Genomic DNA, 17,750 nt, shown 5'->3' on the forward strand with positions numbered 1-17,750 from the left:
GTGTGTGTGTCGCTCGGCAGGGGCTGTGTGTGTGTCGCTCGGCTGGGGCTGTGTGTGTGTGTGTCGCTCGGCTGGGGCTGTGTGTGTGTGTGTCGCTCGGCTGGGGCTGTGTGTGTGTGTGTCGCTCGGCTGGGGCTGTGTGTGTGTGTGTGTGGGGCTGGGCTGCGGCTGAGTGTGTGTGTGTGTGGGGCTGGACTGCAGCTGAGTGTGTGGGGCTGGACTGCAGCTGAGTGTGTGTGTGTGTGTGTGGCTCGGCTGGGGCTGTGTGTGTGTGTGGGGCTGCGGCTGAGTGTGGGTGTGTGTGGGGCTGGGCTGCGGCTGAGTGTGTGTGTGTGTGGGGCTGGACTGCAGCTGAGTGTGTGTGTGTGGGGCTGGACTGCAGCTGAGTGTGTGTGTGTGGGGCTGGACTGCAGCTGAGTGTGTGTGTGTGGGGCTGGGCTGCGGCTGAGTGTATGTGTGTGGGGCTGGGCTGCGGCTGAGTGTGTGTGTGTGTGGGGCTGGGCTGCGGCTGAGTGTGTGTGTGTGGCTGGGCTGCGGCTGAGTGTGTGTGTGGGGCTGGGCTGCGGCTGAGTGTGTGTGTGTGGGGCTGGGCTGCGGCTGAGTGTGTGTGTGTGGGGCTGGGCTGCGGCTGAGTGTGTGTGTGTGGGGCTGGGCTGCGGCTGAGTGTGTGTGGGGCTGGGCTGCGGCTGAGTGTGTGTGTGTGGGGCTGGGCTGCGGCTGAGTGTGTGTGTGTGGGGCTGGGCTGCGGCTGAGTGTGTGTGTGTGGGGCTGGGCTGCGGCTGAGTGTGTGTGTGTGGGGGGGTGCTGGGCTGAGTGTGTGTGTGTGGCTGGAGCTCAGTGTGGGGGGGGGCTAGGCTGGGGCTGAGTGTGTGTGTGTGGCCGAGTGTGTGTGTGTGGGGGGTTGGGCTGGGGCTGAGTGTGTGTGTGTGGGGCTGGGCTGGGGCTGAGTGTGTGTGAGGGAGGGAGCTGGGCTGAGTGTGTGTGTGGGGGGGGACTGGGCTGAGTGTGTGTGGGGGGGGGCTGGGCTGGGGCTGATTGTATGTGTGTGTGGGGCTGGGCTGGGGGTGAGTGTGTGTGTCTGTGTGGGGCTGGGCTGGGGCTGAGTGTATGTGTGTGGGGCTGGGGCTGAGTGTGTGTGGGGCTGCGGCTGAGTGTGTGTGTGTGTGTGTGGGGCTGGGCTGCGGCTGAGTGTGTGAGGGGCTGTGCTGGGGCTGATTGTGTGTGGCTCGGCTGGGGCTGTGTGTGTGTGGCTCGGGTGGGGCTGCGTGTGTGTGTGTGGCTCGGCTGGGGCTGTGTGTGTGGCTCGGCTGGGGCTTTGTGTGTGTGTGTGTGTGGCTCGGCTGGGGCTTTGTGTGTGTGTGTGTGTGTGGCTCGGCTGGGGCTGTGTGTGTGTGTGTGTGTGTGGCTCGGCTGGGGCTGTGTGTGTGGCTCGGGTGGGGCTGTGTGTGTGTGTGTGGCTCGGCTGGGGCTGTGTGTGTGTGGCTCGGCTGGGGCTGTGTGTGTGTGGCTCGGCTGTGTGTGTGTGTGTGTGTGGCTCGGCTGGGCTGCGGCTGTGTGTGTGTGTGTGGCTCGGCTGGGCTGCGGCTGTGTGTGTGTGTGTGTGGCTCGGCTGGGCTGCGGCTGAGTGTGTGTGTGGGGCTGGGCTGCGGCTGAGTGTGTGTGTGGGGCTGGGCTGCGGCTGAGTGTGTGTGTGGGGCTGGGCTGCGGCTGTGTGTGTGGGGCTGGGCTGCGGCTGTGTGTGTGGGGCTGGGCTGCGGCTGTGTGTGTGTGGCTGGGCTGCGGCTGAGTGTGTGTGTGTGTGGCTGGGCTGCGGCTGAGTGTGTGTGTGTGTGTGTGGCTGGGCTGCGGCTGAGTGTGTGTGTGTGTGTGTGGCTCGGCTGGGGCTGTGTGTGTGGCTCGGCTGGGGCTGTGTGTGTGGCTCGGCTGGGGCTGTGTGTGTGGCTCGGCTGGGGCTGTGTGTGTGGCTCGGCTGGGGCTGTGTGTGTGGCTCGGCTGGGGCTGTGTGTGTGGCTCGGCTGGGGCTGTGTGTGTGGCTCGGCTGGGGCTGTGTGTGTGGCTCGGTGTGTGTGTGTGTGGCTCGGCTGGGGCTGTGTGTGTGTGTGTGTGGCTCGGCTGGGGCTGTGTGTGTGTGTGTGGCTCGGCTGGGGCTGTGTGTGTGTGTGTGGCTCGGCTGGGGCTGTGTGTGTGTGTGTGTGGCTCGGCTGGGGCTGTGTGTGTGTGTGTGGCTCGGCTGGGGCTGTGTGTGTGTGTGTGTGGCTCGGCTGGGGCTGTGTGTGTGTGTGTGTGGCTCGGCTGGGGCTGTGTGTGTGTGTGTGTGGCTCGGCTGGGGCTGTGTGTGTGTGTGTGTGTGGCTCGGCTGGGGCTGTGTGTGTGTGTGTGTGTGGCTCGGCTGGGGCTGTGTGTGTGTGTGTGTGTGTGTGGCTCGGCTGGGGCTGTGTGTGTGTGTGTGGCTCGGCTGGGGCTGTGTGTGTGTGTGTGTGTGTGTCTCGGCTGGGGCTGTGTGTGTGTGTGGCTCGGCTGGGGCTGTGTGTGTGTGTGTGTGTGGCTCGGCTGGGGCTGTGTGTGTGTGTGTGTGGCTCGGCTGGGGCTGTGTGTGTGTGTGTGGCTCGGCTGGGGCTGTGTGTGTGTGTGTGGCTCGGCTGGGGCTGTGTGTGTGTGTGGGGCTGGGCTGCGGCTGAGTGTGTGTGTGTGTGGGGCTGGGCTGCGGCTGAGTGTGTGTGTGTGTGGGGCTGGGCTGCGGCTGAGTGTGTGTGGGGCTGGGCTGCGGCTGAGTGTGTGTGTGTGGGGCTGGGCTGCGGCTGAGTGTGTGTGTGTGGGGCTGGGCTGCGGCTGAGTGTGTGTGTGTGGGGCTGGGCTGCGGCTGAGTGTGTGTGTGTGTGGCTCGGCTGGGGCTGTGTGTGTGTGTGGCTCGGCTGGGGCTGTGTGTGTGTGTGGCTCGGCTGGGGCTGTGTGTGTGTGTGGCTCGGCTGGGGCTGTGTGTGTGTGTGTGGCTCGGCTGGGGCTGTGTGTGTCTGTGTGGCTCGGCTGGGGCTGTGTGTGTGTGGCTCGGCTGGTGCTGTGTGTGTGTGGCTCGGCTGGGGCTGTGTGTGTGTGTGGCTCGGCTGGGGCTGTGTGTGTGTGTGTGGCTCGGCTGGGGCTGTGTGTGTGTGTGTGGCTCGGCTGGGGCTGTGTGTGTGTGTGTGGCTCGGCTGGGGCTGTGTGTGTGTGTGTGGCTCGGCTGGGGCTGTGTGTGTGTGTGGCTCGGCTGGGGCTGTGTGTGTGTGTGGCTCGGCTGGGGCTGTGTGTGTGTGTGGCTCGGCTGGGGCTGTGTGTGTGTGTGGCTCGGCTGGGGCTGTGTGTGTGTGTGGCTCGGCTGGGGCTGTGTGTGTGTGTGGCTCGGCTGGGGCTGTGTGTGGCTCGGCTGGGGCTGTGTGTGTGTGTGTGTGGCTCGGCTGGGGCTGTGTGTGTGTGGCTCGGCTGGGGCTGTGTGTGTGTGGCTCGGCTGGGGCTGTGTGTGTGTGTGGCTCGGCTGGGGCTGTGTGTGTGTGTGGCTCGGCTGGGGCTGTGTGTGTGTGTGGCTCGGCTGGGGCTGTGTGTGTGGCTCGGCTGGGGCTGTGTGTGTGGCTCGGCTGGGGCTGTGTGTGTGGCTCGGCTGGGGCTGTGTGTGTGGCTCGGCTGGGGCTGTGTGTGTGTGTGTGGCTCGGCTGGGGCTGTGTGTGTGTGTGTGTGGCTGGGCTGCGGCTGAGTGTGTGTGTGTGTGGGGCTGGGCTGCGGCTGAGTGTGTGGGGGGCTGTGCTGGGGCTGTGTGTGGGGGGCTGTGTGTGTGTGTGGCTCGGCTGGGGCTGTGTGTGTGTGTGGCTCGGCTGGGGCTGTGTGTGTGTGTGTGTGTGCGGCTCGGCTGGGGCTGTGTGTGTGTGTGCGGCTCGGCTGGGGCTGTGTGTGTGTGGCTCGGCTGGGGCTGTGTGTGTGTGTGTGGCTCGGCTGGGGCTGTGTGTGTGTGTGGCTCGGCTGGGGCTGTGTGTGTGTGTGGCTCGGCTGGGGCTGTGTGTGTGTGTGGCTCGGCTGGGGCTGTGTGTGTGTGTGGCTCGGCTGGGGCTGTGTGTGTGTGTGGCTCGGCTGGGGCTGTGTGTGTATGTTTTGTGGCTCGGCTGGGGCTGTGTGTATGTTTGTGGCTCGGCTGGGGCTGTGTGTGTGTGGCTCGGCTGGGGCTGTGTGTGTGTGTGGCTCGGCTGGGGCTGTGTGTGTGTGTGGCTCGGCTGGGGCTGTGTGTGTATGTTTGTGGCTGGGGCTGTGTGTGTATGTTTGTGGCTCGGCTGGGGCTGTGTGTGTGACTCGGCTGGGGCTGTGTGTGTGACTCGGCTGGGGCTGTGTGTGTGGCTCGGCTGGGGCTGTGTGTGTGTGTGTGTGCGCGGCTTGGCTGGGGCTGTGTGTGTGTGCGCGGCTCGGCTGGGGCTGTGTGTGTGTGCGCGCGGCTCGGCTGGGGCTGTGTGTGTGTGTGTGTGCGGCTCGGCTGGGGCTGTGTGTGTGTGTGGCTCGGCTGGGGCTGTGTGTGTGTGTGGCTCGGCTGGGGCTGTGTGTGTGTGTGGCTCGGCTGGGGCTGTGTGTGTGTGTGGCTCGGCTGGGGCTGTGTGTGTGTTTGGCTCGGCTGGGGCTGTGTGTGTGGCTCGGCTGGGGGTGTGTGTGTGTGTGTGTGTGTGTGTGTGTGTGTGTGTGTGGCTCGGCTGGGGCTGTGTGTGTGGCTCGGCTGGGGCTGTGTGTGTGGCTCGGCTGGGGCTGTGTGTGCGGCTCGGCTGGGGCTGTGTGTGTGTGTGCGGCTCGGCTGGGGCTGTGTGTGTGTGGCTCGGCTGGGGCTGTGTGTGTGTGTGGCTCGGCTAGGGCTGTGTGTGTGTGGCTCGGCTGGGGCTGTGTGTGTGTGTGGCTCGGCTGGGGCTGTGTGTGTGTGTGGCTCGGCTGGGGCTGTGTGTGTGTGTGGCTCGGCTGGGGCTGTGTGTGTGTGTGGCTCGGCTGGGGCTGTGTGTGTGTGTGGCTCGGCTGGGGCTGTGTGTGTATGTTTTGTGGCTCGGCTGGGGCTGTGTGTATGTTTGTGGCTCGGCTGGGGCTGTGTGTGTGTGGCTCGGCTGGGGCTGTGTGTGTGTGTGGCTCGGCTGGGGCTGTGTGTGTGTGTGGCTCGGCTGGGGCTGTGTGTGTGTGTGGCTCGGCTGGGGCTGTGTGTGTATGTTTGTGGCTGGGGCTGTGTGTGTATGTTTGTGGCTCGGCTGGGGCTGTGTGTGTGACTCGGCTGGGGCTGTGTGTGTGACTCGGCTGGGGCTGTGTGTGTGGCTCGGCTGGGGCTGTGTGTGTGTGTGTGTGCGCGGCTTGGCTGGGGCTGTGTGTGTGTGCGCGGCTCGGCTGGGGCTGTGTGTGTGTGCGCGCGGCTCGGCTGGGGCTGTGTGTGTGTGTGTGTGCGGCTCGGCTGGGGCTGTGTGTGTGTGTGGCTCGGCTGGGGCTGTGTGTGTGTGTGGCTCGGCTGGGGCTGTGTGTGTGTGTGGCTCGGCTGGGGCTGTGTGTGTGTGTGGCTCGGCTGGGGCTGTGTGTGTGTTTGGCTCGGCTGGGGCTGTGTGTGTGGCTCGGCTGTGGGTGTGTGTGTGTGTGTGTGTGTGTGTGTGTGTGGCTCGGCTGGGGCTGTGTGTGTGGCTCGGCTGGGGCTGTGTGTGTGGCTCGGCTGGGGCTGTGTGTGCGGCTCGGCTGGGGCTGTGTGTGTGTGTGCGGCTCGGCTGGGGCTGTGTGTGTGTGGCTCGGCTGGGGCTGTGTGTGTGTGTGGCTCGGCTAGGGCTGTGTGTGTGTGTGTGGCTCGGCTGGGGCTGTGTGTGTGTGTGGCTCGGCTGGGGCTGTGTGTGTGTGTGGCTCGGCTGGGGCTGTGTGTGTGTGTGGCTCGGCTGGGGCTGTGTGTGTGTGTGGCTCGGCTGGGGCTGTGTGTGTGTGTGGCTCGGCTGGGGCTGTGTGTGTGTGTGGCTCGGCTGGGGCTGTGTGTGTGTGTGTGGCTCGGCTGGGGCTGTGTGTGTGTGTGGCTCGGCTGGGGCTGTGTGTGTATGTTTTGTGGCTCGGCTGGGGCTGTGTGTATGTTTGTGGCTCGGCTGGGGCTGTGTGTGTGTGTGTGGCTCGGCTGGGGCTGTGTGTGTGTGTGTGGCTCGGCTGGGGCTGTGTGTGTGTGTGGCTCGGCTGGGGCTGTGTGTGTGTGTGGCTCGGCTGGGGCTGTGTGTGTATGTTTGTGGCTGGGGCTGTGTGTGTATGTTTGTGGCTCGGCTGGGGCTGTGTGTGTGACTCGGCTGGGGCTGTGTGTGTGTGTGGCTCGGCTGGGGCTGTGTGTGTGTGTGGCTCGGCTGGGGCTGTGTGTGTGTGTGGCTCGGCTGGGGCTGTGTGTGTGTGTGGCTCGGCTGGGGCTGTGTGTGTGTGTGGCTCGGCTGGGGCTGTGTGTGTATGTTTGTGGCTCGGCTGGGGCTGTGTGTATGTTTGTGGCTCGGCTGGGGCTGTGTGTGTGTGTGTGGCTCGGCTGGGGCTGTGTGTGTGTGTGGCTCGGCTGGGGCTGTGTGTGTGTGTGGCTCGGCTGGGGCTGTGTGTGTATGTTTGTGGCTCGGCTGGGGCTGTGTGTGTGACTCGGCTGGGGCTGTGTGTGTGGCTCGGCTGGGGCTGTGTGTGTGGCTCGGCTGTGGGTGTGTGTGTGTGGCTCGGCTGGGGCTGTGTGTGTGGCTCGGCTGGGGCTGTGTGTGTGGCTCGGCTGGGGCTGTGTGTGTGACTCGGCTGGGGCTGTGTGTGTGGCTCGGCTGGGGCTGTGTGTGTGGCTCGGCTGGGGCTGTGTGTGTGTGTGTGTGTGCGCGGCTCGGCTGGGGCTGTGTGTGTATGTTTGTGGCTCGGCTGGGGCTGTGTGTATGTTTGTGGCTCGGCTGGGGCTGTGTGTGTGTGGCTCGGCTGGGGCTGTGTGTGTGTGTGGCTCGGCTGGGGCTGTGTGTGTGTGTGGCTCGGCTGGGGCTGTGTGTGTATGTTTGTGGCTCGGCTGGGGCTGTGTGTGTGACTCGGCTGGGGCTGTGTGTGTGACTCGGCTGGGGCTGGGTGTGTGGCTCGGCTGGGGCTGTGTGTGTGGCTCGGCTGTGGGTGTGTGTGTGTGTGTGTGTGGCTCGGCTGGGGCTGTGTGTGTGGCTCGGCTGGGGCTGTGTGTGTGGCTCGGCTGGGGCTGTGTGTGTGGCTCGGCTGGGGCTGTGTGTGTGGCTCGGCTGGGGCTGTGTGTGTGTGTGTGGCTCGGCTGGGGCTGTGTGTGTGTGTGTGGCTCGGCTGGGGCTGTGTGTGTGTGTGTGTGGCTCGGCTGGGGCTGTGTGTGTGTGTGTGGCTCGGCTGGGGCTGTGTGTGTGTGTGTCGCTCGGCTGGGGCTGTGTGTGTGTGTGTGGCTCGGCTGGGGCTGTGTGTGTGTGTGTGGCTCGGCTGGGGCTGTGTGTGTGTGTGTAGCTCGGCTGGGGCTGTGTGTGTGGCTCGGCTGGGGCTGTGTGTGTGGCTCGGCTGGGGCTGTGTGTGTGTGTGTGGCTCGGCTGGGGCTGTGTGTGTGTGTGTGGCTCGGCTGGGGCTGTGTGTGTGTGTGTGGCTCGGCTGGGGCTGTGTGTGTGTGTAGCTCGGCTGGGGCTGTGTGTGTGTGTGGCTCGGCTGGGGCTGTGTGTGTGTGTGTGTGGCTCGGCTGGGGCTGTGTGTGTGTGTGGCTCGGCTGGGGCTGTGTGTGTATGTTTGTGGCTCGGCTGGGGCTGTGTGTGTATGTTTGTGGCTCGGCTGGGGCTGTGTGTATGTTTGTGGCTCGGCTGGGGCTGTGTGTGTGTGTGTGGCTCGGCTGGGGCTGTGTGTGTGTGTGTGTGTGTGGCTCGGCTGGGGCTGTGTGTGTGTGTGGCTCGGCTGGGGCTGTGTGTGTGTGTGGCTCGGCTGGGGCTGTGTGTGTATGTTTGTGGCTCGGCTGGGGCTGTGTGTGTGACTCGGCTGGGGCTGTGTGTGTGGCTCGGCTGGGGCTGTGTGTGTGGCTCGGCTGTGGGTGTGTGTGTGTGTGTGTGGCTCGGCTGGGGCTGTGTGTGTGGCTCGGCTGGGGCTGTGTGTGTGGCTCGGCTGGGGCTGTGTGTGTGGCTCGGCTGGGGCTGTGTGTGTGGCTCGGCTGGGGCTGTGTGTGTGGCTCGGCTGGGGCTGTGTGTGTGGCTCGGCTGGGGCTGTGTGTGTGGCTCGGCTGGGGCTGTGTGTGTGTGTGTGGCTCGGCTGGGGCTGTGTGTGTGTGTGTGGCTCGGCTGGGGCTGTGTGTGTGTGTGGGGCTGGGCTGCGGCTGAGTGGGTGTGTGTGGGGCTGGGCTGCGGCTGAGTGTGTGTGTGGGGGGCTGGGCTGCAGCTGAGTGTGTGTGTGTGTGAGGGGCTGGGCTGCGGCTGTGTGTGTGGGACTGGGCTGCGGTTGAGTGTGTGTGTGTGGGGGTGTGTGTGTGTGTGTGTGGGGCTGGGCTGCGGGTGAGTGTGTGGGACTGGGCTTCGGCTGAGTGTGTGTGTGTGTGGGGCTGGGCTTCGGCTGAGTGAGTGTGTGTGTGGGGCTGGGCTGCGGCTGAGTGTGTGTGTGGGGCTGGGCTGCGGCTGAGTGAGTGTGTGTGTGGGGCTGGGCTGCGGCTGAGTGAGTGTGTGTGTGGGGCTGGGCTGCGGCTGAGTGTGTGTGTGGAGCTGGGCTGCGGCTGAGTGAGTGTGTGTGTGGAGCTGGGCTGCGGCTGAGTGAGTGTGTGTGTGGGGCTGGGCTGCGGCTGAGTGTGTGTGGCTGGGCTGCGGCTGAGTGTGTGTGTGTGTGGGGATGGGCTGCGGCTGAGTGTGTGTGGCTGGAGCTCAGTGTGGGGGGGGGCTGGGCTGCGGCTGAGTGTGTGTGTGTGGGGGGGCTGGGCTGAGTGTGTGTGTGTGGCTGGAGCTCAGTGTGGGGGGGGGCTAGGCTGGGGCTGAGTGTGTGTGTGTGGCCGAGTGTGTGTGTGGGGGGGGTTGGGCTGGGGCTGAGTGTGTGTGTGTGGGGCTGGGCTGGGGCTGAGTGTGTGTGGGGCTGGGCTGGGGCTGAGTGTGTGTGAGGGAGGGGGCTGGGCTGAGTGTGTGTGTGGGGGGGGACTGGGCTGAGTGTGTGTGTGGGGGGGGGCTGGGCTGGAGCTGATTGTATGTGTGTGTGGGGCTGGGCTGGGGGTGAGTGTGTGTGTCTGTGTGGGGCTGGGCTGGGGCTGAGTGTGTGTGTGTGGCTGGGCTGGGGCTGAGTGTGTGTGTGTGGGGCTGGGCTGGGGCTGAGTGTGTGGGGGGGCTGGGGCTCAGTGTGTGTGTGTGTGGGGGGGGCTGGGGCTGAGTGTGTGTGTGTGGCTGAGTGTGTGTGTGTTAGTGGGGCTCGGCTGGGGCTGAGTGTATGTGTGTGGGGCTGGGGCTGAGTGTGTGTGGGGCTGGGCTGCGGCTGAGTGTGTGTGTGTGTGTGGGGCTGGGCTGCGGCTGAGTGTGTGTGTGTGTGTGTGGGGCTGGGCTGCGGCTGAGTGTGTGGGGGGCTGTGCTGGGGCTGATTGTGTGTGGGGCTGGGCTGCGGCTGAGTGTGTGTGTGTGTGTTGGGCTGGGCTGCGGCTGAGTGTGTGGGGGGCTGTGCTGCAACTGAGTGTGTGTGTGGCTCGGCTGGGGCTGTGTGTGTGTGTGGCTCGGCTGGGGCTGTGTGTGTGTGTGGCTCGGCTGGGGCTGTGTGTGTGTGTGTGTGGCTCGGCTGGGGCTGTGTGTGTGTGTGGCTCGGCTGGGGCTGTGTGTGTGTGTGTGTGTGTGGCTCGGCTGGGGCTGTGTGTGTGTGGCTCGGCTGGGGCTGTGTGTGTGTGTGGCTCGGCTGGGGCTGTGTGTGTGTGTGTGTGGCTCGGCTGGGGATGTGTGTGTATGTTTGTGGCTGGGGCTGTGTGTGTATGTTTGTGGCTGGGGCTGTGTGTGTATGTTTGTGGCTGGGGCTGTGTGTGTATGTTTGTGGCTGGGGCTGTGTGTGTATGTTTGTGGCTGGGGCTGTGTGTGTATGTTTGTGGCTCGGCTGGGGCTGTGTGTGTGTGGTTCGGCTGGGGCTGTGTGTGTGGCTCGGCTGGGGCTGTGTGTGTTTGTGGCTCGGCTGGGGCTGTGTGTGTGTGTGGCTCGGCTGGGGCTGTGTGTGTGTGTGGCTCGGCTGGGGCTGTGTGTGTGTGTTTGGCTCGGCTGGGGCTGTGTGTGTGGCTCGGCTGGGGCTGTGTGTGTGTGTGTGTGTGGCTCGGCTGGGGCTGTGTGTGTGGCTCGGCTGGGGCTGTGTGTGTGGCTCGGCTGGGGCTGTGTGTGTGGCTCGGCTGGGGCTGTGTGTGTGGCTCGGCTGGGGCTGTGTGTGTGGCTCGGCTGGGGCTGTGTGTGTGGCTCGGCTGGGGCTGTGTGTGTGGCTCGGCTGGGGCTGTGTGTGTGGCTCGGCTGGGGCTGTGTGTGTGTGTGTGGCTCGGCTGGGGCTGTGTGTGTGTGTGTGGCTCGGCTGGGGCTGTGTGTGTGTGTGGCTCGGCTGGGGCTGTGTGTGTGTGTGGCTCGGCTGGGGCTGTGTGTGTGTGTGGCTCGGCTGGGGCTGTGTGTGTGGCTCGGCTGGGGCTGTGTATGTGTGTGTGGGGCTGGGCTGGGGGTGAGTGTGTGTGTCTGTGTGTGGCTCGGCTGGGGCTGTGTGTGTGTGTGTGTGTGGCTCGGCTGGGGCTGTGTGTGGCTCGGCTGGGCCTGTGTGTGTGTGTGTGTGGCTCGGCTGTGTGTGTGTGGCTCGGCTGGGGATTTGTGTGTATGTTTGTGGCTGGGGCTGTGTGTGTATGTTTGTGGCTGGGGCTGTGTGTGTATGTTTGTGGCTGGGGCTGTGTGTGTATGTTTGTGGTTCGGCTGGGGCTGTGTGTGTGGCTCGGCTGGGGCTGTGTGTGTTTGTGGCTCGGCTGGGGCTGTGTGTGTGTGTGGCTCGGCTGGGGCTGTGTGTGTGTGTTTGGCTCGGCTGGGGCTGTGTGTGTGGCTCGGCTGTGGGTGTGTGTGTGTGTGTGTGTGTGGCTCGGCTGGGGCTGTGTGTGTGGCTCGGCTGGGGCTGTGTGTGTGGCTCGGCTGGGGCTGTGTGTGTGGTTCGGCTGGGGCTGTGTGTGTGGCTCGGCTGGGGCTGTGTGTGTGGCTCGGCTGGGGCTGTGTGTGTGGCTCGGCTGGGGCTGGGGCTGGGGCTGTGTGTGTGGCTCGGCTGGGGCTGTGTGTGTGTGTGTGGCTCGGCTGGGGCTGTGTGTGTGTGTGTGGCTCGGCTGGGGCTGTGTGTGTGTGTGGCTCGGCTGGGGCTGTGTGTGTGTGTGGCTCGGCTGGGGCTGTGTGTGTGTGTGGCTCGGCTGGGGCTGTGTGTGTGTGTGGCTCGGCTGGGGCTGTGTGTGTGTGTGGCTCGGCTGGGGCTGTGTGTGTGTGTGGCTCGGCTGGGGCTGTGTGTGTGTGTGGCTCGGCTGGGGCTGTGTGTGTGTGTGGCTCGGCTGGGGCTGTGTGTGTGTGTGGCTCGGCTGGGGCTGTGTGTGTGTGTGGCTCGGCTGGGGCTGTGTGTGTGTGTGGCTCGGCTGGGGCTGTGTGTGTGTGTGTGTGTGTGTGGCTCGGCTGGGGCTGTGTGTGTGTGTGTGTGTGTGTGTGGCTCGGCTGGGGCTGTGTGTGTGTGTGTGTGTGGCTCGGCTGGGGCTGTGTGTGTGGCTCGGCTGGGGCTGTGTGTGTGTGTGTGTGGGGCTGCGGCTGAGTGTGGGTGTGTGTGGGGCTGGGCTGCGGCTGAGTGTGTGTGTGTGTGGGGCTGGACTGCAGCTGAGTGTGTGGGGCTGGACTGCAGCTGAGTGTGTGTGTGTGTGGCTCGGCTGGGGCTGTGTGTGTGTGTGTGTGGGGCTGGGCTGCGGCTCTGTGTGTGTGTGTGGCTCGGCTGGGGCTGTGTGTGTGTGTGTGGCTCGGCTGGGGCTGTGTGTGTGTGTGTGGGGCTCGGCTGGGGCTGTGTGTGTGTGGCTCGGCTGGGGCTGTGTGTGTGTGTGTGTGTGGCTCGGCTGGGGCTGTGTGTGTGTGGCTCGGCTGGGGCTGTGTGTGTGTGTGTGGCTCGGCTGGGGCTGTGTGTGTGTGTGTGGCTCGGCTGGGGCTGTGTGTGTGTGGCTCGGCTGGGGCTGTGTGTGTGTGTGTGGCTCGGCTGGGGCTGTGTGTGTGGCTCGGCTGGGGCTGTGTGTGTGGCTCGGCTGGGGCTGTGTGTGTGGCTCGGCTGGGGCTGTGTGTGTGGCTCGGCTGGGGCTGTGTGTGTGGCTCGGCTGGGGCTGTGTGTGTGGCTCGGCTGGGGCTGTGTGTGTGGCTCGGCTGGGGCTGTGTGTGTGGCTCGGCTGGGGCTGTGTGTGTGGCTCGGCTGGGGCTGTGTGTGTGGCTCGGCTGGGGCTGTGTGTGTGTGTGTGGCTCGGCTGGGGCTGTGTGTGTGTGTGTGGCTCGGCTGGGGCTGTGTGTGTGTGTGTGGCTCGGCTGGGGCTGTGTGTGTGTGTGTGGCTCGGCTGGGGCTGTGTGTGTGTGTGTGGCTCGGCTGGGGCTGTGTGTGTGTGTGTGGCTCGGCTGGGGCTGTGTGTGTGTGTGTGGCTCGGCTGGGGCTGTGTGTGTGTGTGTGTGGCTCGGCTGGGGCTTGGCTGGGGTTGTGTGTGTGTGTGGCTCGGCTGGGGCTGTGTGTGTGTGTGTGGCTCGGCTGGGGCTGTGTGTGTGTGTGTGTGGCTCGGCTCGGGCTGTGTGTGTGACTCGGCTGGGGCTGTGTGTGTGTGTGTGACTCGGCTGGGGCTGTGTGTGTGTGTGTGGCTCGGCTGGGGCTGTGTGTGTGTGTGTGTGGCTCGGCTGGGGCTGTGTGTGTGTGTGTGGCTCGGCTGGGGCTGTGTGTGTGTGTGTGGCTCGGCTGGGGCTGTGTGTGTGGCTCGGCTGGGGCTGTGTGTGTGGCTCGGCTGGGGCTGTGTGTGTGGCTCGGCTGGGGCTGTGTGTGTGTGTGTGTGTGTGTGTGTGGCTCGGCTGGGGCTGTGTGTGTGTGTGTGTGTGTGTGTGTGTGGCTCGGCTGGGGCTGTGTGTGTGTGTGTGTGTGTGTGTGGCTCGGCTGGGGCTGTGTGTGTGTGTGGCTCGGCTGGGGCTGTGTGTGTGTGTGGCTCGGCTGGGGCTGTGTGTGTGTGTGGCTCGGCTGGGGCTGTGTGTGTGTGTGTGTGTGGCTCGGCTGGGGCTGTGTGTGTGTGTGTGTGGCTCGGCTGGGGCTGTGTGTGTGTGTGTGTGGCTCGGCTGGGGCTGTGTGTGTGTGTGTGTGGGTGGCTCGGCTGGGGCTGTGTGTGTGTGTGTGTGTGGCTCGGCTGGGGCTGTGTGTGTGGCTCGGCTGGGGCTGTGTGTGTGTGTGTGTGTGGGGCTGCGGCTGAGTGTGGGTGTGTGTGGGGCTGGGCTGCGGCTGAGTGTGTGTGTGTGTGGGGCTGGACTGCAGCTGAGTGTGTGGGGCTGGACTGCAGCTGAGTGTGTGTGTGTGTGTGGCTCGGCTGGGGCTGTGTGTGTGTGTGTGTGGGGCTGCGGCTGAGTGTGGGTGTGTGTGGGGCTGGGCTGCGGCTGTGTGTGTGTGTGGGGCTGGACTGCAGCTGAGTGTGTGTGTGTGGGGCTGGACTGCAGCTGAGTGTGTGTGTGTGGGGCTGGGCTGCGGCTGAGTGTGTGTGTGTGGGGCTGGGCTGCGGCTGAGTGTGTGTGTGTGTGGGGCTGGGCTGCGGCTGAGTGTGTGTGTGTGTGTGGGGCTGGGCTGCGGCTGAGTGTGTGTGTGTGTGGGGCTGGGCTGCGGCTGAGTGTGTGTGTGTGGGGCTGGGCTGCGGCTGAGTGTGTGTGTGTGGGGCTGGGCTGCGGCTGAGTGTGTGTGTGTGGGGCTGGGCTGCGGCTGAGTGTGTGTGTGTGTGGGGCTGGGCTGCGGCTGAGTGTGTGTGTGTGGGGCTGGGCTGCGGCTGAGTGTGTGTGTGTGTGTGGGGCTGGGCTGCGGCTGAGTGTGTGTGTGGGGCTGGGCTGCGGCTGAGTGTGTGTGTGTGTGGGGCTGGGCTGCGGCTGAGTGTGTGTGTGTGTGGGGCTGGGCTGCGGCTGAGTGTGTGTGTGTGTGGGGCTGGGCTGCGGCTGAGTGTGTGTTTGTGTGGGGCTGGGCTGCGGCTGTGTGTGTGTGTGTGGGGCTGGGCTGGGGCTCAGTGTGTGTGTGTGGGGGGCTGGGGCTGAGTGTGTGTGTGTGGCTGAGTGTCTGTGTGTGTGTTAGTGGGGCTCGGCTGGGGCTGAGTGTATGTGTGTGGGGCTGGGGCTGAGTGTGTGTGGGGCTGGGCTGCGGCTGAGTGTGTGTGTGTGTGGGGCTGGGCTGCGGCTGAGTGTGTGAGGGGCTGTGCTGGGGCTGATTGTGTGTGGCTCGGCTGGGGCTGTGTGTGTGTGGCTCGGCTGGGGCTGTGTGTGTGTGGCTCGGGTGGGGCTGCGTGTGTGTGTGGCTCGGCTGGGGCTGTGTGTGTGGCTCGGCTTGGGCTTTGTGTGTGTGTGTGTGTGTGGCTCGGCTGGGGCTTTGTGTGTGTGTGTGTGGCTCGGCTGGGGCTGTGTGTGTGTGTGTGTGTGGCTCGGCTGGGGCTGTGTGTGTGGCTCGGGTGGGGCTGTGTGTGTGTGTGTGGCTCGGCTGGGGCTGTGTGTGTGTGGCTCGGCTGTGTGTGTGTGTGTGTGTGGCTCGGCTGGGCTGCGGCTGTGTGTGTGTGTGTGGCTCGGCTGGGCTGCGGCTGAGTGTGTGTGTGGGGCTGGGCTGCGGCTGAGTGTGTGTGGCTGGGCTGCGGCTGTGTGTGTGTGGCTGGGCTGCGGCTGAGTGTGTGTGTGTGTGGCTGGGCTGCGGCTGAGTGTGTGTGTGTGTGGCTGGGCTGCGGCTGAGTGTGTGTGTGTGTGGCTCGGCTGGGGCTGTGTGTGTGGCTCGGCTGGGGCTGTGTGTGTGGCTCGGCTGGGGCTGTGTGTGTGGCTCGGCTGGGGCTGTGTGTGTGGCTCGGCTGGGGCTGTGTGTGTGGCTCGGCTGGGGCTGTGTGTGTGGCTCGGCTGGGGCTGTGTGTGTGGCTCGGCTGGGGCTGTGTGTGTGGCTCGGCTGGGGCTGTGTGTGTGGCTCGGCTGGGGCTGTGTGTGTGTGTGTGGCTCGGCTGGGGCTGTGTGTGTGTGTGTGTGGCTCGGCTGGGGCTGTGTGTGTGTGTGTGGCTCGGCTGGGGCTGTGTGTGTGTGTGTGTGTGTGGCTCGGCTGGGGCTGTGTGTGTGTGTGTGGTTCGGCTGGGGCTGTGTGTGTGTGTGTGTGGCTCGGCTGGGGCTGTGTGTGTGTGTGTGGCTCGGCTGGGGCTGTGTGTGTGTGTGTGTGTGGCTCGGCTGGGGCTGTGTGTGTGTGTGTGTGTGGCTCGGCTGGGGCTGTGTGTGTGTGTGTGTGTGGCTCGGCTGGGGCTGTGTGTGTGTGTGTGTGTGTGTGTGTGGCTCGGCTGGGGCTGTGTGTGTGTGTGTGGCTCGGCTGGGGCTGTGTGTGTGTGTGTGGCTCGGCTGGGGCTGTGTGTGTGTGTGTGGCTCGGCTGGGGCTGTGTGTGTGTGGCTCGGCTGGGGCTGTGTGTGTGTGTGTGTGTGTGTGTGGCTCGGCTGGGGCTGTGTGTGTGTGTGTGGCTCGGCTGGGGCTGTGTGTGTGTGTGTGTGTGTGTGTGTGTGGCTCGGCTGGGGCTGTGTGTGTGTGTGTGGCTCGGCTGGGGCTGTGTGTGTGTGTGTGGCTCGGCTGGGGCTGTGTGTGTGTGTGTGGCTCGGCTGGGGCTGTGTGTGTGTGTGTGGCTCGGCTGGGGCTGTGTGTGTGTGTGTGGCTCGGCTGGGGCTGTGTGTGTGTGTGTGGCTCGGCTGGGGCTGTGTGTGTGTGTGTGGCTCGGCTGGGGCTGTGTGTGTGTGTGTGGCTCGGCTGGGGCTGTGTGTGTGTGTGTGGCTCGGCTGGGGCTGTGTGTGTGTGTGTGGCTCGGCTGGGGCTGTGTGTGTGTGTGTGGCTCGGCTGGGGCTGTGTGTGTGTGTGTGGCTCGGCTGGGGCTGTGTGTGTGTGTGTGGGGCTGGGCTGCAGCTGTGTGTGTGTGTGGGGCTGGGCTGCGGCTGAGTGTGTGTGGCTGGGCTGCGGCTGTGTGTGTGTGGCTGGGCTGCGGCTGAGTGTGTGTGTGTGTGTGTGGCTGGGCTGCGGCTGAGTGTGTGTGTGTGTGTGTGGCTGGGCTGCGGCTGAGTGTGTGTGTGTGGCTCGGCTGGGGCTGTGTGTGTGGCTCGGCTGGGGCTGTGTGTGTGGCTCGGCTGGGGCTGTGTGTGTGGCTCGGCTGGGGCTGTGTGTGTGGCTCGGCTGGGGCTGTGTGTGTGGCTCGGCTGGGGCTGTGTGTGTGGCTCGGCTGGGGCTGTGTGTGTGGCTCGGCTGGGGCTGTGTGTGTGGCTCGGCTGGGGCTGTGTGTGTGGCTCGGCTGGGGCTGTGTGTGTGGCTCGGCTGGGGCTGTGTGTGTGGCTCGGCTGGGGCTGTGTGTGTGGCTCGGCTGGGGCTGTGTGTGTGGCTCGGCTGGGGCTGTGTGTGTGGCTCGGCTGGGGCTGTGTGTGTGGCTCGGCTGGGGCTGTGTGTGTGGCTCGGCTGGGGCTGTGTGTGTGGCTCGGCTGGGGCTGTGTGTGTGGCTCGGCTGGGGCTGTGTGTGTGGCTCGGCTGGGGCTGTGTGTGTGTGTGTGGCTCGGCTGGGGCTGTGTGTGTGTGTGTGTGGCTCGGCTGGGGCTGTGTGTGTGTGTGTGGCTCGGCTGGGGCTGTGTGTGTGTGTGTGTGGCTCGGCTGGGGCTGTGTGTGTGTGTGTGGTTCGGCTGGGGCTGTGTGTGTGTGTGTGTGTGTGTGGCTCGGCTGGGGCTGTGTGTGTGTGTGTGGCTCGGCTGGGCTGCGGCTGAGTGTGTGTGTGGGGCTGGGCTGCGGCTGTGTGTGTGTGGCTGGGCTGCGGCTGAGTGTGTGTGTGTGTGTGTGGCTGGGCTGCGGCTGAGTGTGTGTGTGTGTGTGGCTGGGCTGCGGCTGAGTGTGTGTGTGTGTGTGGCTGGGCTGCGGCTGAGTGTGTGTGTGTGGCTCGGCTGGGGCTGTGTGTGTGGCTCGGCTGGGGCTGTGTGTGTGGCTCGGCTGGGGCTGTGTGTGTGGCTCGGCTGGGGCTGTGTGTGTGGCTCGGCTGGGGCTGTGTGTGTGGCTCGGCTGGGGCTGTGTGTGTGGCTCGGCTGGGGCTGTGTGTGTGGCTCGGCTGGGGCTGTGTGTGTGGCTCGGCTGGGGCTGTGTGTGTGGCTCGGCTGGGGCTGTGTGTGTGGCTCGGCTGGGGCTGTGTGTGTGGCTCGGCTGGGGCTGTGTGTGTGGCTCGGCTGGGGCTGTGTGTGTGGCTCGGCTGGGGCTGTGTGTGTGTGTGTGGCTCGGCTGGGGCTGTGTGTGTGTGTGTGTGGCTCGGCTGGGGCTGTGTGTGTGTGTGTGTGTGTGTGTGGCTCGGCTGGGGCTGTGTGTGTGTGTGTGTGGCTCGGCTGGGGCTGTGTGTGTGTGTGTGGTTCGGCTGGGGCTGTGTGTGTGTGTGTGTGTGTGTGGCTCGGCTGGGGCTGTGTGTGTGTGTGTGGCTCGGCTGGGGCTGTGTGTGTGTGTGGCTCGGCTGGGGCTGTGTGTGTGTGTGTGTGTGGCTCGGCTGGGGCTGTGTGTGTGTGTGTGTGTGGCTCGGCTGGGGCTGTGTGTGTGTGTGTGTGTGTGTGTGTGTGTGTGTG

Source organism: Engystomops pustulosus, unplaced genomic scaffold (assembly GCF_040894005.1).
Source record: "Engystomops pustulosus unplaced genomic scaffold, aEngPut4.maternal MAT_SCAFFOLD_159, whole genome shotgun sequence".
Lineage (NCBI taxonomy): Eukaryota > Metazoa > Chordata > Amphibia > Anura > Leptodactylidae > Engystomops > Engystomops pustulosus.